At 41.9% G+C, this 24,992-nt stretch overlaps 1 long non-coding RNA gene across 1 annotated transcript in view; it reads right to left on the bottom strand.

The window, feature by feature from the left end:
• Window positions 1-3,567: 3,567 nt before the first annotated feature.
• LOC124777605 overlaps window positions 3,568-24,992 on the bottom strand; it is a 277,536-nt gene continuing 256,111 nt past the window's right edge. Inside the window, exon 3 of the long non-coding RNA XR_007015756.1 lies at window positions 3,568-3,646. This is a non-coding gene — a long non-coding RNA (uncharacterized LOC124777605). The remainder of the gene's footprint in view (window positions 3,647-24,992) is intronic.

Here is a 24,992-nt window from a genome sequence, read left to right on the forward strand (position 1 = left end):
TAGTCATTGTTGTGGTGTCATTATGAAAAAAAGATTTTGTGCCATTTGGGTGATGTACACGAATTTAATATGCTGAAAAAATTAAGTTTGCCTGTAGAACATGTAGCATATAGGTGTTAAAAACGGAAAAAGAATCAAAATTAAATATAACAAGCGGGGTTTAATTAAAGCATGTAACAAAGGTGAATACAACGAAAGTACTAGTTTAATGCAGTAAATTTGCAAATGATGGTATGAAGTGAGGCGGTAGTTACAAAATACTCGTTTATTTAGTGGCCGGTAAAGGGCTGCCTCGTCACGAACAAAAAGAGTTTGGCAGCCCGGTAACCACGCTCAGTGGTAACGGAGCTCCGATGCTGTGTTGCACGCTACATTCTCGCTCGAAAGGATCTGCGTCTCCTTGAAAGCATCCAACCAAGAAATGAGAAACGGAACAGTGCCTGTAGTAGCTGAGTTTAGCCGACGCCTGGACAGGCAGATACTCCGAAGGTCACGCCTGCAAAAAAAAGTAGTCAATCAGGACGCTCGCAGAGTCACCCAAAAGTGTGAGAGAGTTCTCGTCTGCCACGGAATACGAAAAGGGATGAGATAAATTGGCTGAATAATAAACTTGCGATGCCTAAATTGTGTCGCCGATAATAAAGTGCCCAGTTCTTTGTCTCAGCGCACAGCTCTTGAACAAAAACAGAAGGAAGCAAGATAGTAATCTTGTATCGATTGTAAGTCTATTACAGCCGAAACGTTAGCTTAGTTGGGGGTGACTGGGAACAGGGAATTGTCCTTTCTCACATCTAATAACCTTTCCAAAGGTTCTCTTAAGTGATTGATGAAAACTAAGGAACATCTCAATCAGAATGGTCAAATAGGAACTTGAACCCTGCTTGTCTCAAATGAAGTCGTGTGTCCTTAGCAGTGCGCCAGAGCGCTCAGAGAGGAATTTGGAACCATATAGACGAATATCGCTAGACGCTACCGGAATGATTGTACAATGTTCTTCCCAAGATGACGAAGGAATAGCAGATCGTTCATGAAGTTTATAAACACTTGTTTAAAAAAGGATAAAGTCATTCATCAGTGAACGAAAAGGTCCTCCAACACTAGTATGGCCACTGAATTTGCCTGAATATATATTTATTAGTTCCTTTTTTGATATTAGGTAACTGGCAGCAGTTAGGAATGCTAAACTGTGAAGAACAGAGCTTGACCCAAACACAAAACCACCAACACCAGCCTTTTTTTTTTTTTTTTTTGCCGTCGGTATTGATGACTGTTCTGTTGCAGGGTCAGCACTTCTTTCGCAAAAATTTTTTCGGACCTGTGACTCCAAGCAATCCAATATTAATGTGTAGAGGAGCACGAATAATCTTTAGACTATATCGGAAGGAAGTCTAAGACACGCTCAGCGCATTTTCGCATGTCATTTGTTCTACGCAATTCTGATTACTGTTTACAAAACATATGAAACCTTCCCTTCTTCACCCATCACCAGGAAAGGAGCGTTCATCATTCCTTCCATCTTGTGAGGATGTTATCATTACGCACTCCAGTAGATGCATCGAGCAGGACCAAACAGAAACGCTCTGGACACTCCTGACGGTCGCACAGGCCATCTGTGAAATGTGTATAGAAGAAGACTGGTGTGGTAAAGCTGCTCCACTCCGATAAAGGCGAAAGCATCACACTTCCACTGTTAGTGGCATGATATTGGAATCATTCTCGATATTTAAGCATGAAACCATAAATACCTACGTAATAGAGATACAGTATTCTAGCACATTCACTCGGCCTTTATACCTCGTTTATAGTGTCGTTAACTTTACAATGGGCGTCTGTTATAATGACAAAGTAAATGTGCGTCCTTACAAAGTTACGAAACCCCATACATTGTTCGTCTCTTCATGTTGACGAAGATTATTTTCTAATTTCAGCGTGTCATAATTTTTGTGGCAGCCATTAATACCGCAAATTTAATAGCTTTATCATCAATTAATACAATTATCAATTAATACTTGTTTGACAAGTATCGGGAAAAAATCAGTTCTTTCTTTATGCGTGGAAGCAGCTGTCAGTGTTTCGAAGTCCATCCAGTAGTGCTGCTGCTAAATGGAATGTGCAATATCACAGCAACAAAGGAAAAAATCAAACTGCAATATTCTATAATATAATATTTTTGATCATCAGCAGATGACAATGATAGCTAAACTGTACCAACACTGATAATTGGAAGGTCACTGGCCAACTCAACATTGAAGTGCAGTATCACAATAGACAAATATGTTCAAACTTCTGATTACAACTTTTTCGTCATCGATGTTTTAAAATCTATCAATGTTTGTCACAAAAATGTCTTCAATAAAGGAGAAAATTTTCAAAGGCTATTATAATCAAGCATGAAAATCTAACAATTCGTTATTTCATTATTTCTGTGTCACCGCTACTCTGTTACGGCTTAGGTGAAATTGATATCCCTGAGCCAGATGATATGTTTTTGGTGACTCTGAAGTTCACGAAATCACGGTGACTTCTTAGTCACATTAAGTGTGCCACATGAACATGAAGGTTATCACTATCTCAGCCCTGGCTGCGCTTCGTCATCAAATTTTGCTGTTGACAGTTGGTAGAGTGAAATGATTGAGTGAAGCCTACCTGAAAGAGTCTTTCGTGCTGTATAATATCATTTTGTTAGAGACAAGAGGTAGCTTTTACGCAGTTTGTTAAACACAACTGGTAGCTGTGTGAGAATAACGAAACATGGGGTATTTTCATGCCGGAGTCTTGTATCTGTAAGAAAGGTCCACTAATGGCTTTGCGTCCAATGAACGGTCTTATCTATTGAGAAAGTGGTGGAACACATAATTTTGGAAGAGGGAATACTACTAATTGGGAAAACCTCAAGTACCCTACGAAGAGTGATAGAACTGAATTACTACGATCAGATGTGCTGTGGCACAAAATTCTCATGGTATGACCAGGAGATTACAGGGAATTGTTTGTTATAAGAAAATTGGTGGCCTGACAGATGTGGGACTAATTATTTATCTAGCGCACTGAAACAGTGTTTGCAAAGAGTGAAACAATTTGAGCTGTGTGAAAGCACAGTAGCACGGAACGTCTGTTCTCCAGTTAGGTATGAGAAAGTAAACTGGGACAAAGTTCAGATTAAATTGCCGTTGACTGATGCTGGAATTAGAATTCCATGTAGAGGAATACAAGAACCAGAGTGCAGGTTCATAACATTTGCCGCAGTGAGTTATTATTAATCTACACGTTAACTTAGAACCGCCGTAGCGAGTGAATAATTTGTCTTAACAACAACAAGTTTATAAGATAGCGTACAAACATTACTGTTTAAATATAACAACTACCTGTAAATGTGCATTATAACGATGTTTAAAGGCATGTGATCACAGAGAGAAAATTACGAAAAAAAGTTTTTGAAAAAAGAAAAAAGCAGAGGAAGGCAAACGTTGCTATCCCGACCAAAACGTCGATAAAACTTGGCTTTTAGTGATCTTGTACAGAACCAGACATGCGTAAGTAATAAAAAGCAGAAAAAGTAAAATCCCACTAACCTAAAAGACTGTAACAACAGGGTCGTGTTGAACAACAGCTTGAAACAGAAAGAGCTGCGTTGATGTTGACTGATCTGAAATGAAAAAAAGGAATTCACATTTTATTCGGATTGTAACACATACCTAACCATTGTGCTATTCGAAACCAACAGGAGATCGAAAGTTAAGCTTACTATTTAGTAAGGTAAGAAAATAACAGCTTACTGATGAAATAAACAAGAGATTAATTTTTATATGCTCAGGTACATAAGGGGAATGTAAGAAAATAAATAAAGACAGAACATAGCATTATGAACGAAAAAATTTCATTAAGATATCGTATCAAAGTTTTCTTAAAACGTAAATTAATTATTGCTAAAAATTTCAACATCGGCTAAAATTCTATTACTAACTAAAATATAGTGAAGAATATGCCATATACAGAGCAAACATTAATTTAAGTTTATTGCATTTAGAAATTATGTGCCTTCTCGAAGAAAAAAATTCTGGTCATTATTTAGTGAAAGTTCTCTTATGAGAAAAATAAATATGTCATGAGAAGATTGTCTTAAGCCTCTTAACAAGTGTTCGCGAGTAAGTAAATAAGTATAACAAAGATTATAAACAAAAATATATCATAACACAATGTATTTTCATACGCTCACGAATATGGGAGCCTACAAAAGAAGCTGCTCCAAAATTGCAATACGTAATCTGTAGGCAACTATCTACAACAGAAAAACACAACACAAACTATTATGTACGCACTCCAACGGCACTGCTAAAGAACTGTGGAAAAGTTGCAAAATCACAATATAACACTCCTGTTGCATAAACAAATATATATAACACTGTTTGACGAGACCTGTTGAAATAAAAAATTCTGTCAGGTTGGTTGCGCAGACAAGAGATAGGAGACTGCTACTATCTATACTAAACTTATGATTCCTAGCCATCAAATGGGAATAAATTGTAACTGCATTGCTGCTATCATCACTAAAGAAAATAAATGCAGAACTTGTCATGAACTAATCTGTACTTATTGTTCCAGAATGAAATTTTCACTCTGCAGCCGAACGTGCGCTGATATGAAACTTCCTGGCAGATTAAAACTGTGTGACTCGAACTCGGGATCTTTGCCTGTCGCGGGTAAGTGTTCCACGCACCGTTCATATACTATGAGGATTCCTTTTTTCCGCATTTGCCATTCTTCTTTCTACCACTAAAGTCCGCAAGCGAAACCTAAAAAGAAAACCTGGTAAGCGGATGGGATGTAGTTTTCGCAGGCCTCGGAACGTTACCCTTCAAAAGATGGCTTCATGAGTTCATTTTCTGGCTGGAGCACTGCGGATGCTAACGGAGCAGACAACAATTTCATTCCAGTAGTCGTCATAATGTGGTGCTGTTAGGGCGAAGATGATTTTTGACCTCTACTAGCTACATCCGCCATTCACGTTCACAAGCTTCGTTTAGCGCTTATTTTACACTAGCAGCAATTGCTGCAGTTTACCACAAAAGACTGACATTTATCGTGTGCTTGACAATTCACTATTACCGACTTCGGCTACTGCTATCTTCAGATTATAAAATATCCTGATGTAGGTATCAGAGTCAAAACTATGCATATATGTACACAGTAAGCGCAAAAATAAATAAATAAAATAAAACAAATAAATAAAAATAAAATAAAAAATGAAAAAGTGGTTAGCGTGGCCGCTTGAAAATTTTAAGCTTCATGTTCGAAACACGATTATTCTCTTTATTTATTTTATCATTTATCTAGCATGTCCGTAGAATGATGTTATATTTATTATGCAATATATGTGTGTTCGGTATGTTTAGCGGTTATAATATTTTTAATTTCTCATATTCAGGTACTTCCTTCGCATATCGATTCTTTCATTAAATGTTATATTTTATTCATATATTTACTCTTCAAGAAGATTTAACGTATTCCCTTGAACCATACCGATCATTCAAACATTCGAAACAGATATTCCGAACAAAACGAGCATCGCGAGGAGGCAGATTTGCCCAAGTGATTTCTTCGTATGAATCTCGCTCGGGAAAGAAACATCTTTAACATTGCTGAAGATTTCACGCACTGACAATTATTTCGCGGCAAAACATGCACAATGGATCACATTTCCCGAAAACTGGCTCTTGCAGCTGATTATGAATCAAGATAGACCACAGGAATTTCATCGAAAACAATTTCAGATCGTTTATCCTTTTTTTAATTTATTCGCCTGACATTCAATTAGTAGACGAATAAGGACAGCGTTAAATCATTATATACTGGGCAACATTCCTGTAATAATCACCTACAAACATAGCCATATAAATCAAAAATAAAAACAAAAGTAATAATTGGGTTTCGACCACGGGGTCCAAAATTAAGAGGGTACGACACCATTCACTGTTCCACCATTTCGGCTGCGAATATCACCCTGCAAAAGGCATGTAAAGTACCTCGAAAAGAGAACAGCGAGGAGAAGGGGAAGAGTAAACATAAGGAGATCATAGTTATAACCAGAGTGAACCGTAGCACGCTTGACGTAATACGTTTCTACGATGAAAACATGACTGTAAGTAAGTGATTTCTATGGCTGGGCTGGTAATATGATTTTCTCGCGATAAGTGGCTGAATGAGACAAGTACTGCTTGAACTTAGAGTGTAATAACAACTTAATTTGAGAATTGCACATCGCCTACTTTATGAGCTTGTTTACGCCGCAACTGAGACCAGCAAAGAATGGCCTAGGTTCTCAGCTGCTTCGGCGTCCTGCCTCACTCAGAGGTGCAGCTTACTAATAGCTGTTTTCAGAAAAATAAAAGATTTCATATAAAAATTTCTGTAAGTACACACATTCTAAGAATCAATTTCGGTGTTGGTTTCCTCCAATTCTGGTGCTTTAATTTATCTCTTTCGCGGGTTGATTATATTTCCTTCGGATTCTTCCAATGAATCTCAGTCTGACAGCTGATTTTTCTATAAACTAAATTTGAAAATAAGCTAAAAAGGTCCTGTCTGCCGAAATCCATCTGTTCCATAGATTTTTTTTTAATTTGAACTTTATTTGCAGCTAAAGGATAACATTGAGGGGGTGTGCAGAAATATGGAAAAATGAAAACCACAACACATTATCATGCCTAATACGGTGTTTAAAATCCGTTGGCATTTAAAACAACTTCCAAACAGGTCCTGCATGGCTTTCAAGACAATCTCATACCATTCTTCGTGCAAAATAGTGGTGATCTTATGTAACTATGATGGAGGTTGACAGCGATCACACAACCTTCTGGTAAATACACTGAAGAGCCAAAGAAACTGGTACAGCTGCCTAATATCGTGTGCGGCCCCCGCGAGCGCGCAGAAGTGCCGCGACACGACGTGGCATGGACTCGACTAATGTCTGAAGTAGTTCTGGAAGGAATTGACACATTCCTGCAGAGCTGTCCATAAATCCGTAAGTGTACGAGAGGGTGGAGATCTCTTCTGAACAGCACATTGCAAGGCACCCCAGATATACTCAATAATGTTAAGGTCTGGGGGGTTTGGACGCCAGCGGAAGTGTTTAAACTCAGAAGATTGTTCTTGGGGTTTCTCTATAGCAATTCTGGACGTGTGGGATGTCGCATTGTCCTGCTGGAACTTCCCAAGTCCGTCGGAACGCACAACGGACGTGAATGGACGCAGGTGATCAGGCAGTATGCTTACGTACCACCTCACCTGTCACAGTCGTACCTAGACGTTATCAGAGGTCCCGTATCAGTCCAACTGCACACGCTCCACAACATTACAGAACCTCCGCCAGCTTGAACTGTCCGCTGCTGACGTGCAGGGCCCATGCATTCATGAGGTTGTCTCCATACCCGTACACGTCCATCCGCTCGATACAATTTGAAACGAGACTCGTCCGACCAGGCAACATGTTTCCAGACGGTGTTGAAGGGCCTAGGCGATTCGTAAAGTTTTGTATCGTGCAGCCATCAAGTGTACACGAGTGGGCCTTCGGTTCCGAAAGCCCGTAACGATGATGTTTCGTTGAATGGTTCGCACGTTGACACATGTTGATTGCCCGTCATTGAAATCTGCAGCAATTTGCGAAAGGGTTGCACTTCTGTCACGCTGAACGATTCTCTTCACTTGTCGTTGGTCCCGTTCTTGCAGGATCTTTTTCCGGCCGCTGTGATGTCGGAGATCTGATGTTTTACCGGATTCCTGATATTCGCGGTACACTCGTAAAATGGTCGTACGGGAAAATCCCAACTTCATCGCTACCAAGGAATTCTGTGTTCCATCACTCTTGCGCCAACTATAACACCACGTTCAAACTCAATTAAATTTTGATAACCTGCCTTAATAGCAGGTGTAACCGATCTAACAACTGCGCCAGACATTTGTTGTCTTGAAAGGGTACAGTACCGCCCGACATTGAAAATAGGTAAAACATTCTTCGTTATTCTTGTCAGAACAACATATTTTTTGTAATAATAACTCAATTTCACTTAATACACCGAAGCCGGATACCAGTGTAGGAAAGAATGACAATTTATTTATTTAACTGATCACATGTGCACTCCCACAAAATAAATACCTACACCCAATTTGGTGAGATCTGTGAAATGAATGAACGTATGGTCGTCTGCTAACCGCAGGTAGTGAATGTGCAATATATGATCATCTTTGAGGCAGTCCTTTGGTCACCTTTGGTGGAACCAAAGAGATGAAATTTACCTGAGCTTTGAGCGCCTGAAATGTGGCTGATCAATACGGTAGCAAGGTGCTCCCCCACCATGATGGAGGTGCGAGCTGACCTGAAGAACGGCCATGTTTCAGCATTCTGGCGCTGGATTTTGGGTCGAAATTATGAGAGGCACCCACATGCCTTGCTCATACTGTGGCATCAAGCAGTCAGGCCCTCAAGATGAGTGGTCTGCCATGCGTATGGATTTATTCATATTTCTCAATGACTGATTATGAGCTCTAGTATTCACAATTAAACTACAAATTATTCTCATGTTTGAACATTACGCAACGGAAACGGATAACGCACATTTGACTATTAGTAATTTACACAACTCTGATTGTTCACTACACTCTGGCAATACCACATTTTCTTTCTTACCCAACGGCTTTGATCAGCACGTGGCCGTCGCACTGAATATGAATGGCGCACACATTACAAATTCTGTGTATCGTGACTACACACTACTTGAAGAACAAGGCCACCAATCTTATTCTTTTCACTATCCTTTTTATTCCGATAAATTATATTATGATTCAAAGATTAAACACACCATTACATTTTATACAACAATTGCACACGAGAAACGCCGCCCAGTGGGCATGGCTTTACATTGGTGGTTCTCTATCTTATGGTCTCGTAATTATTTAACGCTACAGTGCACTTTCTGGATAGGATGGTGGATCTTTTGCTACATCTCACCCTTCGACTCTCACACCCATCATCACGAAAATTTCCTCCAGACCGAGCGGTACAAAAAGGATCATGCATAACCCACTGCCTCTGAACCTATCTTGCTACTCTCGCATGCAAACCACACATACTTAAATTACATGAAAAACACCATACTGGCAACATTGAATACAACACAAGGAATAGTCACAACGTTATAATCACATCACTTTCAGCTTTCCCACTTCAATTAGTATTCATCCCAGTTTCACACGACACTGCCCCACTTCATTACTTTTCTTTCCTACTATGAACTCTGGAGGATATACGCACGTCTTCCTGTGCAATGCAAGCCAAGTGGCGTTGCTAGATAGATGGCTGACTCACTTTGCTTCACTCTCAGAGTATTATAGTTTGAATCAAGCGTCACACGGAAACATAACATGCAAAGTAATATTAAGAACATATTCGTCACACGCGCGAGTCCTCAACTGATACCATGGACAAGTACTTCTCTGTATCCTTTGTCTCATACACGGATTGAGACTCACACAGTACTCACTACGTGGGAGTACTCGTCTCTAATTTCAAGTCCTGCACACACCATTCCTTAAATATTTCCAACTTATAGTACACACGCCAGTAATTCAGCTTAACCTTAGCACTCGGAAGTATTTCAACTTATTGCTACACGTGGTTTCATTGTGACCGTTGGTCACTTCCGAAGATTACTACGATCCCATTAATATTACCTGCCTGTCGTTTGATTCTGCCCCCAAAAGTTCCTGAAATAGAGAAATAATTATTACAAACATCTCTTAAGTATACCACATGCATACCATTCTCTCCACTCTTTTGTCTTTACAGAGCACACCTAAGACAGGTCTGACCAACACAAGATCCAGCGCCAGAATGCTGAAACATGGCCGTTCTTCAGGTCAGCTCGCACCTCCATCATGGTGGGGGAGCACCTTGCTACCGTATTGATCAGCCACATTTGAGGCGCTCAAAGCTCAGGTAAATTTCGTCTCTTTGGTTCCACCAAAGGTGACCAAAGGACCGTCTCAAAGATGATCATATATGGTACATTCACTATCTAAGGTTAACAGACGACTATACGTTCATTCATTTCACAGATCTCACCAAATTGGGTGTAGGTATTTATTTTGTGGGAGTGGACATGTGATCAGTTAAATAAATAAATTGTCATTCTTTCCTACACTGGTATCCGGCTTCGGTGTATTAAGTGAAATTGAGTTATTATTACAAAAAATATGTTGTTCTGACAAGAATAACGAAGAATGTTGTACCTATTTTCAATGTCGGGCGGTACTGTACCCTTTCAGTCTTATATAGGCGTTGCCGACCGGAGTGCCTTATTCTGCCTGTTTACATATCTCTGTATTTGAATATGCCTGCCTATACGTTTCTTTGGCGCTTCAGTGTAATTTTCAGTAATGCTTAAATCTGATGACTGTGGTGACCAGGGGCTCACGAAGTCAGTGCTGGACGAAGCGAACTCTTTGAACAAGGCCCAGTCATCACCTTTGCGGGACAAACAGTGTACTTTTGTATGAATCTGATCAGCCAAAATGTTCACGTAATCATTGGCAGTATTGCGATCTTTCAGAATAACCTTGGGGCTGCCCCGTTGGCTGCTCAAATCATCAGCAAATTCGCGCCACGTTTCCCTCTTGGCACGTAAACTCGACTGGAAGTTGGAAACTGTTTCAAATAAGAAATAAACTTTCTTCCATAGCTCCACAGTCCAGGTTTTATGCACGTTTTCCTGTTACGGGCATTAGCATCACTGATGAGCGGTTTTGGAATTTCCGCTCGCCCGGCAGTTCGCTGCTTGTGGAACTCCCTTCGTGTTACTGTTGTGCTGACAGGGTTCGGAGTGCGACATTCAGTTCTACAGTGACGATTGCAGCTGTCATCCTCTTATTTTCCGTCACAATCCTGTTCAATGGCCGTCCGTCACGATCATTCAACGCATACCTTCCTGCGCGTTGTGGCCTAGCTTTCTCTATACAGTATAAATCTTCGATGCGGTGCCTCTTCAAACAACAAACGCTTCGGCTATTTAATTAAAAAGCCAGACGACACCAACAATTTTCCCACGTTGAATGCACTGAGGTCCGAGATAATGCGCTCCAGGGCTGACACTTGCAGCGTATTGATGACGTTGCAAAGACTCCATTCCTGATCAAATATATCGGCACAACCTGCATTTACGTTTAAGCATGCATTTCTAGCGCCATTCCGCTATTTTTGTCAACCTACGTTCTTGTTTCTGGAACCAAATGGCTATACACTGACGGTAGTAAAATCGCAAGGCCCAGAAGAAGCTGGTAGGGGTGTTTCGACATCTGAAAGATGATTTCTGCTCAGATTTCGCACCAGCCGAATAAGAGTGACACTAGCAGCTTCGCTATGAGGACGCTAGTCAGGTTTGTTTTAAATACACGCTGAAACAGTCGTGCTCGTTAGTTACCTTTGGAATTAGACGTGGTGAGTTATGTAATCAATAACGCCTTGAAGGCGACGAAGACTCCATTAGCAGTACCTCACTGTGTTTGAACGAGGTAGTGTAATTGGGCTACGAGAAGCTGCATGCTCCCTCTGTAATAATGCAGAAAGACTTGGCAGGAATGCAGCCACTCTACATGATTGCTGGCAGCTGGGACCACTAGAATGTACAGTCGCAAGCGGACCGGGCTCCCGATGGCCACGTTGCACTACCGAGAGGGAAGACCATTGTGTTCCGCCTATGGCTATGGCGCATGGTACTGCATCTGCAGCGGCAATTTGAGCAGCTGTTGGCACCACAGTGACACAGCGAACTGCTACAAACCACAGTGACGCAATGAACCGCTACAAATCGGTTACTTCAAGGATAGTTCAGAGCTAGACGACCTGTAGCGTGTATTCTACAGACTCCAAACCACCGCCATTTGCGACTTAAGTCAAGCGAAAAGTCAGTGGAAGGCAAGGCGGAGGTCTGTTGTTTTTATGATGAAAACTGGTTCTGCCTCTGTGGCAGATATGGCCGTGTATTGGTCCGAAGGATGCTGGTTGGTCTGCACGCCCCTGAGGTTCGAGTCCTCCCTCTGGCATAGGTGTGTGTGTTGTTCTTAGCATTAGTTAGTTTAAGTAGTGTATAAGTCTAGGGGCCGATGAGATCAGCTGTTTGGTTCATTAGGAATTCACACACACGTTTTGATGGGCTGCAACCAACCAGTCTGTGTTAGACACACGGGACCTACACCTGGGGTGCGATTTCGTATGACAGCAGGAACACTCTCGTTGCTATCCCACGAACCATGGCTGCTAATTTGTACGTCAGTCTAGTGATTCAACCCATTTTGCAGTCATTCAAAATGGTTCTGAGCACTATGGGACTTAACTTCTGAGGTCATCAGTCCCCTAGAACTTAGAACTACTTAAACCTAACTAACCTAAGGACATCACACACATCCATGCCCGAGGCACGATTCGAACCTGCGACTGTAGCGGTAGCGCAGTTCCAGACCGTAGCACCTAGAACCGGTCGGCCACCCTGGCCGGCACGTTGTCATTCATGAACAGCATTCCAGGTGGTGTTTTCCAAGCGGATAAAGCTCGCCCACATACCGTTGTTGTAACCCAACATGCTCTACAGAGTGTCGACATGTTGCCTTTGCCTTCTCGATCACGAGATCTGTCTCCAGTAGAGCACATATGGGATATGATTGGACGACAACTCCACCGTCCTCCACGAACAGTATTAACCGTCCCTGTATCGACCTCCATCCCACAAACTGACTTTCGCTACCTGTATGACACAAAGCATGCACGTTTGTGTGAAGCGTTCAACATTCTTACGATTACAGCGGTTATTACTGTACCAGCCCTTCACATTTGCAACGGCTTGCAATGTCAATCATTTGAATATTTTACCTAAGCAAACCTATTCCCGAAGTTTCATTACTGTACAGTAATTATTTTTGGTATTGCGGCTTTTTACCGTCAGTTTAATTAAAGTGTCACTACTCACATAGGTCCACTGTGGGCCGCAACTATCGTATGAAAGCGAAACTTGGTAGATATTTGATTGCGTTAATGCGGAAACGATTTAAAAAAGTTTTTGAGGGTGGTGAGCCACAGTCAAACAGTACTTTTTGAAAGGATACGTCGCCAATTGAATGTACACTTCGGGATTTTTCTTCTGCATAATAGAGATTTTCGCTTTCACGCTATTATCTCGTACAATTCTAAAAACAAGAATATACAGATAGTAAGATATATAGAAAAAACTAAAAAAATTTTAAAAAAATGTTAGATACAAGCTGATATAAAATTACGAGATGTAAATTACTTCTTAGACCATTAATATTATTTCAGTGTGTACTGTGGAGGATGGCAAATACACAGTTGAACAAATTTGCTTAACATTAACATAAGTGATACAAAATTACCGTCCTGTGGCATTTATATCAATGTTAAGCAAATGTTTTGAACTGTGTATTTGTCATCCAGTACAGCACACAGTGAAATGATGGTAATGATTTAAGAAGCAAGTGCATATCGTAATTTTATTTAGGTTGCATCTAATATTTCTTTTAAATTTCATTTTTATATCTCACCATTTGCATGCTTCTGCATTTAACATTGTACTCGATAATGGCGTGAAAGTCGAAATCTAGACAGCACAGAAGAAAAATACAGAAATATAGTCAAATGGCGGGGTATTCTAAGGAAACGATTTACTCTGGAAAAAATTAATTCCAATTTTGGCCACCAGGTGCATTTCTGAATGCGAGAAAGCCGTATAGAATTGTTTCCATACCTAATGGATAAGAAACTGGACGTGGGCGGATAAAGTCGAACAAATGACAAAGGCATAATATTGATTTTGTTATTACCCGTCGTTTACACAGTGTGTTCAATATGAGCAACGTAGACGTCGAGCAGATGCTGCATCCGTTAAACGACGTGGTTAACAATTGCTCGAAACCGTTCCGGTGGAATCTGAGCAACGCTTTCCTGTATACTGGTCTTCAAATCAGGTAGCGGCCGAATATGTCCCTGGTAAACGCGCTCTCTTAGATATACCCAGAGCCAAAAGTCACATGGATACAGATCAGGTGATCTTTAAGGCCATGCGTCTGGGAAACCTCTGGAGATGGCACTTCGTGGAAATGTGCATTAAGCAAGGGACATGAGGTATTGCCCGTCTTGCGTGAAAACAGTGGTTTCGACAAAGTTGCGCTTTTCCGAAGAAGCAATCACATGCTTTGCAAGGAGTTCTCGCTAACTTGTAGACGTCACGGCCCTCCTGACAGGCCCTCTTGGCGTATTCTCTTCAAAGAAGAGTGGACCGAGAACAAAGCTGCTAGTGAATCCACACCACACCACACAGTCATATACGGCGAGGGTAACAGCTCTTCGTGCACAACATGTTGCTTTAATAGTACCCCAAATTTGGCAGTTCTGCGTATTCACTGCACCCTGTAGTGTAAAATGTCCTTGTCACTCTATAGAATATTGCCCAGCCACATGTAATCATCTTTGATCCGCGACAGAAATCGAAGAGCAAATTCAGAACGTTTTTTCGGATAATGAGGTTTCAGTTGCTGCAATATCTGGATCTTGTACGGTTACCAGTGTAAAATAGACCGCAAAACGTTTCCTATTGTTGACCATAGGATGGAAAATTCTCGTGACGCTGCGCGAGCACTAGCACTACCCGGGGCACGTACTGTATGGTCAGTTGCAGCAACAGCAAGCTCGTCAATAACTTTCAACGGGACAAGTCGCCTTCCCCTTCCAGCTGCCACACCAAGCTCACCCGTGGTTTCGAATTTAATTATCATCTTTTTTAAACCATTTAATGACATCGGGCCTATCCTCAGACCTTTCAGTCGGGGTTACTTTCTCAATGCAGCACTGTAAATGCTGTCTTCCCCATAAAAGAGTTTCACTAGCAGAGCGCGGCGCCCTCTTCTTGATAGCCATACTGTTCACTCGTTATGATTTTTCAGATGACAGCGTATATGTCTTACCCTCAAGGCAAAGAGTGTACAGAACCAGATTTGCATCTGGTGGCCAAAATTTGAACTAATTTTTTTCCAATGTAAATCGGTTCCGGATTAACGCGTTAGCATATCGGCCAAATTTCGCTGCCCTACGATAATTTCAGCCCACACTGGACCTCCGACATTAGCTGCACTACGCAAGTTAATATTCTTTTCTGTTATGCGAGCTAATCTGTAAATTAATGTAGGTTGATTCTTACAAAGAAGAAGACAGCAACCAGCCACTATTAATAGTGCTACTTATTTGAGTAAATAGCGCCGTAACCGGTTTCGAACTGACAAGTCTATCATCAGACGGTTGTTCACAAGATTTACAAGATGCACTTTATATAATCGTCAGTTTTCGATTTTTATTCTTCCACTGTGGCGAAATGTTCTTGGCGTGTTGGTGCCCTACGGTAGAAACCAGTGTTAGATGCGCCCCATAAGAACATAACTAACCTCCAAACGATGAAGTACAGAGTTATGGTACTTCCATTGAAAATAACGCGCAATTTTGTTGCGAAGTTCCAGGATTGTATTTTTCAAATATTCCAAAATATATGCAGCACTTATATGATTTGCACATCACCATATTGTGCAAAGCACCACACACACACACACACACACACACACACACACACACACACACACACACACACACAGCAAAAAGTATTTGCCACCTGTGAAGTTGACACAAAGATTGCAGTTTTATAAGTACAACAGTGCCAGAAATGTTCTCTCTCAGAGATATTATGATGTACGGATTGCTTTGACTTCACAGTATGACTGTTTTTAAAGAACAGATATAACATAATGAAAATTAAAACACAAAGATAAACTTTACATTATGAGCATATAATATTACAGATGAAGTTGACAAATATAGTAACCAGCTTGTGTGAATGCTACAAGTAAATAGTGTGCTATATACAGGGAGAAACATAGAGGTGAGATGGCTCTGAGCACTATGGGACTCAACTGCTGAGGTCATTAGTCCCCTAGAACTTAGAACTACTTAAACCTAACTAACCTAAAGACATCACAAACATCCATGCCCGAGGCAGGATTCGAACCTGCGACCGTAGCGGTCTTGCGGTTCCAGACTGCAGCGCCTTTAACCGCACGGCCACTTCGGCCGGCCTAGAGGTGAGATAAAATGAATAATATGACAGTAACAATTATATTAACATCATATGGCGCACTGAAATTTTGAATCAAGTATAGTTCTAATAAACTGTGACTAGGCAGGTAGCTATATTTTGGTGTAAAGCAGTGCCAAAGAAGTTCTTCTATTACAATATATACATTACTTTAATTTGACAGAAATGTATATTTCTAGTGAATGATCGTCAGTTGTGTAATCACATAACAGTAGGTCTTTCCGTCTATTTATGCGCAACGCAATACATCCGTCGGTATTTAGGCTCAGCTGCCAGTCCCTGAAACAAACGTACTGATACTAAAGTAGTGTAAATAAATACACGTGGTCAACTTACTCTTGTTCTTGCAAGTCTAATGCTCGAAAGCATACTCTGCTACTGCACTTTGTTGCCTAATCCCTTTTGGTTTGTTAACGATGGGTCGCCTAACGAAACTACCCTTAGTGTCAACGATACGTTATTGATCCTCCGCCTCCGAGCAACCAGATGTTGAGAAATTGAATCTACATAGGAATCAAGGGTCGTGTCATAAAGTCTCCTGCTGATGGAGCTAGTGTCGACAAGTATAAAGCCTCAATTCAGTTTTTCGAAACGAATACAGTTGGGAGCTGAATTCAAGCGAAAGTCGGATACACACAGATGTCTGTCGGCGAAGCGGAAATTTCTGCACAGTAGTTACCCGGATCGGACGGAGTTCCTGTTGCACTCTGCACTGTTCACGTCAGGTTGCTCGAACATGGGTGTTTTTTTTTATGTGACTGGGTAAGAGTCCAAGTAACTTTTTTTATTTTTTACTTTTTTTTTAAGGAAGAACCGCAAAGCAGAGTCACAGAATTATAAGCATACATCACTGAATCACTTCGCTGTAGATTTCCCCATCATAGATTGTACCAAATATGATGATTTTTGCTAGACAAACTTCTCTGTCAACCTAAGCACGGAGTTAGGGTGTAATGATCCTGTGAACTGCTTGCTGTCTGTACTCATAACGTTCCACAGCGATCGTCTGGTTGCTGTGTTCCTTGTCTTTCGGAAGGTTTTTATTCACTTCCGAATATTCGGATGTTCTGTTAAATACATTGATCTACAAATAACATAACATATTAACGTAACATGACATATTAACAGTCGCGCATAGAAAACTGGACGTCACATTACGTGAGGCTGCAGCGCCAAAAGGGGCTGCCCCATAGCACGAGGCAGTTCAAGCAACAGGAAAAGACAGCCAGCAGTTACGGTGCATAATCGTGGTGTTCTCTATTGGAATATGGTACGAAGTCAACATCTGGTTGATTTCACTCGAGGGAGAATCATCGGGAAACGGGAAGAAGGACGAAGTGTGACGAGCGCAATCCAGGAGTGTGGTACTGCTCACAGCATTGTTTCACGTGTATGGTGAGCATTCCAAACGACGGGCACTGCTCCACGAAGGATAGGAGGTAGTGGCCCCTACTGAATTACAGCAGTAGATAACCACTGCATTGTGCAAGAGGTAAGAAGGGACTCAAGTCAGATGGTTCAAATGACTCTGAGCACTATGGGACTTAACTTCTGAGATCATCAGTCCCCTAGAACTGCTTAAACCTAACTAACCTAAGGACATCACACACATCCATGCCCGAGGCAGGATACGATCCTGCGACCGTAGCGGTCGCGCGGATCCAGATTGAAGCGCCTAGAACCGCTCGGCCACACCGGCCGGCCTCAGTCTAATTCTGGTCGTACCCTCATAGGGCGAGAGCTGAAAGACGCAGCGCATTAATCCAGATTGTCGAACGTGATCGCTTTCATGGTGGAAGTGTTACGGTGTTAGAGAAATAATGTTGCATGAACGTACTGACCTCCAAATCTTTGACAACAGTTCACTCAGCGGCAACGTTATTATCACACTGTACTCCTTCTTCGTGTGAATGTTTTCAAGGGTGCATTAGGCTCTGGCTTCATTTTTATGGCTGATAATGGGCGACCACATCGAACAGCGCAAGTGGAGGACCTTTCGAGAGGGAGAGTATACTCGGCGAACGGAGTGACCTACCCGTTTCCTCGACTTAAATCCTCTCGAGCATGTTTGGAGTGCGGTAGGGAGACATTTTACAGCACGTCCGTATGCACCAATGACCATCCAACATTTATCAACCGTTTAGGTTGAGGAATGGAAGGCTTTACCACAAGAAATCCTTACCAACATTGTGGCCGAAAAGAATGCATGTAGTAGAGCATGCACTGCTGTCCGAGGTGACCACACAAACACTATTACAACCTATGTCCTGCCTTTTGTGACATCCAGGGGACCATAAAAATGGCGGTGACTTCTGTGTAATTATTGTCTTTGAATAAAAATGTCATTTCCGTTCGTCTCATTGCGTGTTTCTTTCAGTTATCTTGAATACTATACTATAGTGGTTATTTCTATTCATGGTCCAAATTTCATCGAGCTGTGTTACTCGCCAGTGACAAATCATGCAAAGGTTGCTTTTATACTTAAGTTTTGCACACCAGTGTTTATATTGGTGAGTATAGTACAATGTGGAGCATCTGTATTATGGCTTTCTTAACGACACAGCTCAATATGTGCAGTAGGCAGCTAATAATAATCGTGGGTTAACGTAACGTTAGGTGTGTTCCAGTCCTGTACGTGACAACTGTTTACATGATGTAGGGCCCAATTAAACTGCGGCAAAAAGTTCATGAAACTACATGACAGGAAAACTACTTTAGAAGAGAAAATAAGAATCAAGAACAATGAATTTTTGCTCTATGGGTGTAAATATCACAGTAGCAAGTGACGAAATTACATTAGTCGCAATATTTGGAGAATGCTCTTTAGTGACAGAGTTTTACTTCACAAATGGATTACTTTTCATCTCCAGCCTTCAAACAAAAAATACATGTGTTGGGATGGTGTTGTCGGACTTAATTAGGGATTCATTGGCACTCTGAGATATTCCACTGCTTTCACCGAACTTGAAAAAAACAGAAAGCACACTATAGAATCACATCACGAGAACACAGTGGTAAGCACATGAAGCCATTCGCCGGCCGGAGTGGCCGTGCGGTTCTAGTCGCTACAGTCTGAAACCGAGCGACGTCTACGGTCGCAGGTTCGAATCCTGCCTCGGGCATGGATGTGTGTGATGTCCTTAGATTAGTTAGGTTTAATTAGTCCTAAGTTCTAGGTAACTGATGATCTCAGAAGTTAAGTCGCATAGTGCTCAGAGCCACTTTTTTTTAAGCCAATCTGAATCAATCTGGAGCCTGTCGCATTGTTCAAATGTTTAGGAGTAACACTAAGAAACTACATGGGAATGGGGCGAACTCATGAAATCAGCAGTCGGGCAGGGGTGTTTGGGAAAGTACAGTGAATCTGAAAAAAAAAATCGCATGTAAAGTGCTAGCGCAACCAGTTGTAGGGCCATCGTAACAGACCAGTATAACCTATACCATACGGAAAAGGCGATGTTATTGTCGTGTAACACTGTTGGCTATATTTTGAGGAGTGTTTGAGGTGGGAGGAAAGAAGAAGATAAGGTTTAGCGCTCAGTCGACGAAGAGGTAGTTAAAGAGAGATCTCAAGCTCGGGTTGAGCAAAGATTCGGAAATAAACAGGCCAGGTTCTTTTCAAGGAAACATTCCGGCAGTTGCCCTAAGTGCTCTGGAGAATACTAGTCCAGTGTCATACCTTTGTACTATGTTGTGCGCTACCAATTTTTGGGGAAGACAGCGACACTTACCCTGCTGCTATTGTATATCTCGTGAAAGTATCATGGCAGTAATATAGAAGATATTAGTAACCTACAAAGTAATATAGACATTTATTCTTCCCTCGCACGCTATCGGAATGGGACACAAAATCGCTAATAATGGTACAAAGTAACCATCTTCCATGACTGCATAGAAGCTTGCTAAGTACGAGATATTATTTTAATCCTCACCTCGAAAAATCAAGTTGTGAGCGTGCAGCTTGATGTTGGTGTTTGTCCTTCGCTACATATTCACTCTTGAATGCGATGCAGTGAAAGCTGCTCGTCACAATGTCAGCTTTCAAAATTATCCTGTATTCTGAATCGTAAGCATATTACAAATGTACGTATATACAGCCTACATATATAATTTCGAATCCTGGCCTTGATACAAATTTTAATTTGTCCATTCAGTCTGCATATATACATCACAGATGTTTGACATCTGAAAACGTCTCTGAAATCATATAATCACTTTTGGTATTAGAAATATGTTCTGTGCCAAATGATTGATTACAGAAGATATCAGAGCCATTGACTAGTTGAGTGAAGTTACGTCTTCCGAGAGATATGTACTTTGGTGGGTAGAGGTGCGACCAATTAATAAGCGAACGCGGAGCCGGACCCCGTGGCCTCAGCGCTGTACCTCCTTTGAATGGCACAAAGCACTTCGCACAAAGCATACTCCAGTCCAGCCTTTTGTGACCGGCAGGCCTAATTCACGAACTTAATTAAGATCGCGAACCGTCTCGTCACGTGACGCGACAGCAGCGCTCCTAGGGCATAGTTAAAACTATAGCGTCCATGACGTTAATGTCTATGGGGTAAAGCACCGATACGAATGGTACACCCTTCTCGATACATCACGCCGACAAACTATGCGTCAAATTCGTGTTTTTGAGAGTACATTCACAAATTTATTTATACATCGTGAATACTGATTCTTTAGTTACGATGGTTTACAATTGCTGTCCTGAAGACTTCCGTCGCAAAAATCTGCAACGCCGTTGGTAAAGAAACTACATTTACGACAATTAAATAAATGTAAACACCTGAAGACAGAATGCCAGGCATCTTGAAGTGTCATAGTAAAAATTAAGGCTTCTGGGCGCAACTAATTCATTATATATTACAGTTGCAGTGTTTCAATGCATTCACAACATGCAAGAACTATTTACTAATTTTAATACGAGAAAAAAAGAAAAAAGTCCGATCACATGATAGGCAGTCCCAGTCAACAAGTAGTCAGGGGTGACTTTGCGTTTTTGCCATAGGCAAGTCATTCGAATCTATTGATATCCAGAAACGCTATTAGAAAGCATTTTTTAAATATTTTTCCGAAACTACTTTTGATGACTGATCACATAGTCATGGGTTGCTTCTATACCATTAAATAAATTAAATGACAGTTTATTGTTCATTTTAAAAAGTTTAAAAGTCTAAATCGCTTGACCTTAGTACATCGGCTGTCGCTTGACCTTAGTATATCGGCTGTATTATACAGAAACCAAACTGGAAAAATGCGAACAATAGAACGGCGCATTGTCAAACCATTAATACTCGCGCTCACACACTCAGAACGTACTGGTAACACTGAGATTATTTAGGCCGGCATCATTACGGTATTTCTCCTACTGCAGTACGACGATATGGTCCCTCACACGCTCATTTTGTTGGTGCTTTGCAATAACATTGAAGGTTTGAGGGGCCGTCTACCTTCATCCAGTTTCATCGGTCATCAGTCCCCTAGAAATTAGAACTACTTAAACCTAACTAACCTAAGGACATCACACACACCCATGCCCGAGGCAGGATTCGAACCTGCGACCGTAGCAGTCCCGCGGTTCCGGACTGCAGCGCCAGAACCGCACGGCCACCGCGGACGGCAGTAATCATGTGGATGACCTCACACTTTTCGTTATTTAGGGTCAACTGCCACTTTTAGCACCATTCACATATCTTTTCTAAACCGTTTTGCAGTTTGTTTTGATCTTCTGATGACATTATTAGTCGATAAACGACAGGGTCATCTGCAAACAACCGAAGACGGCTGCTCAGATTGTCTCCAAAATCGTTTATATAGATAAGGAACAGCAAAGGGCCTGTGACACTACCTTGGGGAACGCCAGAAATCGCTTCTGTTTCACTCGATGACTTTCCGTCAGTTACTACGAACTGTGACCTCTCTGACAGGAAATCACAAATCAAGTCACATAACTGAGACGATATTCCGTAACCACGCGATTTCACTACGTGCCGCTTGTGTGGTACAGTGTTAAAAGCCTTCCGGAAATCCAGAAATACGGAATCGATCTTAAATCCCTTGTCAACAGCACTCAACACTTCATGTGAATAAAGAGAGGAACGATGTTTTCTAAACCATCTTTCTGTGAGATTATCAGTTTTCCGATGCACAAGATTCAGAATCGGGTTTCCATTAATCCATACGGACAATAGAAGTGTTAAATACATCACACTCCCGTTTATTTAAAAGATTCCTGGATTTTCTAAGCGTCTACAATTCCTCTCGTTCAGTTTCTTCTTACGTGACGGCCTTGTATGCAACGTGGAGCACGAAACAGTAATTGCACTTTTCCCTGTATCCATGATTAGAGTTTTATTCGTAATAAATGTGACTAAATTGAAGCTTTCGTGATTTATTTACGTTCCTCTGTCACTAATGAATTCACTGCCGAGTACGCTACAGCCGGCCTGTGTGGCAGAGCGGTTCTAGGTGCTTCAGCCCGGAACCGCGCTGCTGCTACGGTCGCAGGTTCGAATCCTGCCTCGGGCATGGATGTGTGTGGTGTCCTTAGGTTAGTTAGGTTTACGTAGTTCTAAGTTCTAGGGGACTGATGACCTCAGATGTTAAGTCCCATAGTGCTCAGAGCCCTTTGAACCATTTGTACGCCATAACAGCGCACGCATCCGTGTGCGGTCGGGTCGCTCCACACGGCAGTGCCCGCAGCGCTGGGCGCGATTTGGCACCACGCGCTGCGCTTACTTGTTACCATCTCAGCCTCTTCTGCATTCATTCCCACCAATAAAGACTTAAAATAAAGCATATTTTGAATATCCTTTATTGCTGAAAGTTCCCAAAACTAGCTAGCATTACAAAAAGCTTGTTTCAGGAAGTTCTTGTGTGATATACAGGGTGTTTCTGTAAGAGCTCTTTGTCTGGCATTACTGTTATCCAGCTTATTTACAGCTAACATGTGTACAAGTTTACACATACTGTGCTGTTTATTTACATGTACGTTCTTTATTTCTTTCAAGGAAACAAGGCGGACGAGTCTCATTGCTAGGAAGTTATGACGCAGGTTTTGTTTACTTTATTTGTCCCTGTTGCCTCGTATTTACTTTTCCCCATGACAGAACGTGCTATGAATCGACGACAGACCCAGTCATTACTCAGAGTTTTTCAGAGACGTGCAGTACAATACGATGGAGCAGTACCGGTACAGTTTCGCAGAACTCACTGACATGCACGTTGTGTATGGGGAAGTACGTTGCAATGCTCTCTCTGCTGAAAGGCTGCACAGGACTGTTCGTGAGAGGATGTGAATACAACATGACGGTGCACCACCTCACTACGGTGTAGTTGTCCGCATCCATCTCAATGCCGTATTTCCTGGTCGCTGGACTGGAAGTGGAGGTCCTATTCCATGGCCTGCGAGGTCACCTAAAATGGTTCAAAAAGCTCTAAGCGCTATATGACTTAACATCTGATGTCATCAGTCCCCTAGGACTTAGAACTACTTAAACCTAACTAACCTAAGGACATCACACACATCCATGCCCGAGGTAAGATTCGAACCTGCGACCGTAGCAGCAGCGCGGCTCCGGACTGAAGCCCCTGGAACCACTCGGCCACAGCGACCGGCTCGAGGTCACCTAACTTTAATCCCCTTGATTATGTCTTATAGGGATATCTAAAGTCGCTTGCCTATGACACCCCAGTGAATACGGAGATGGAATTAGTTGCCAGAATTATAGCTGCCTGTGAAATGACTCGAAACACGCGAGGGATATTTGTCAGGCTGCTTCAGAATCTTTTTCGGTGATGTCATGCTGTGATTGAGATTGATGGCTGTAATTTTCAGCCCATTTTGTAAGATAAAGTAGATTGTGTCAATAATGGTTGTTGTACTTAACTGTAACTAAAGTAAATAAAAAATTACACAGTAATGTGACTGTATTCCTACAATCCCCTGAAGTTGGCTTCAACGATCCCAGGTTGCCTACCTCAAATTGCTCTGTGGAGCATCCTCTATGTCCTGTTACACTTTTGCACGCTCTTACGGAAACATCCCGTATATCGAATCACATCACAACACAGATTCCAACATCACATTGTTTGCTGCAGTAAAGCGATTCTTTTGGTTTTTTGTACTTGCTTCATGCGATGCATCTCGTTCCATGTCCGAGTTGTTTTACTGACGATTCAGTGCTGCTTGGAAAGCGCCTTTCTAGAAGTCGTAATGGATTTCCCTCGTCTGATCGACGACCATCTGATGCTCTCCTTTCTTGGCGAAATTCTCCACGACCCGCTGAAGTGTCGGAATATCGATGCTGTCGATGACATCCTGAAAGGCTGTTTTCAGCTCAGTAATGGTTTTGCGGTTATTGCTGTACATCTTGTCATTAATACAGCCGCACAAAAAGGAGTCGCATATGTTCAGATCCGGAGGATATGGCGGCCAATCGAGACACATGCCAGTGGCCTCTGGGTACCCCACAGCCAGAATGCGATATCCAAATTACTCTTCCAGGACATCGAACACTCTCCTACTTGGATGGGGTCGAGCTCCGTCTTTCATGAACCACATCATGTTGAAATCAGGGTCACTTTGGATAATGGGGATGAAATCATCTTCCAAAAGCTTCACGCACGGTTCGGTAGTCACCGTGCCATCAAGGAACATGGCACCGATTATTCCCTGCCTGGACATTGTACACCACACAGTCACCCGTTGAGGGTGAAGAGACTTCTCGATCGTGAAATGCGGATTCTCAGTACCCCAAATGCACCAATTTTGCTTATCGATGAACCCAT

The sequence above is a fragment of the Schistocerca piceifrons genome, chromosome 2, assembly GCF_021461385.2.
Source record: "Schistocerca piceifrons isolate TAMUIC-IGC-003096 chromosome 2, iqSchPice1.1, whole genome shotgun sequence".
Classification (NCBI taxonomy): Eukaryota; Metazoa; Arthropoda; class Insecta; order Orthoptera; family Acrididae; genus Schistocerca; species Schistocerca piceifrons.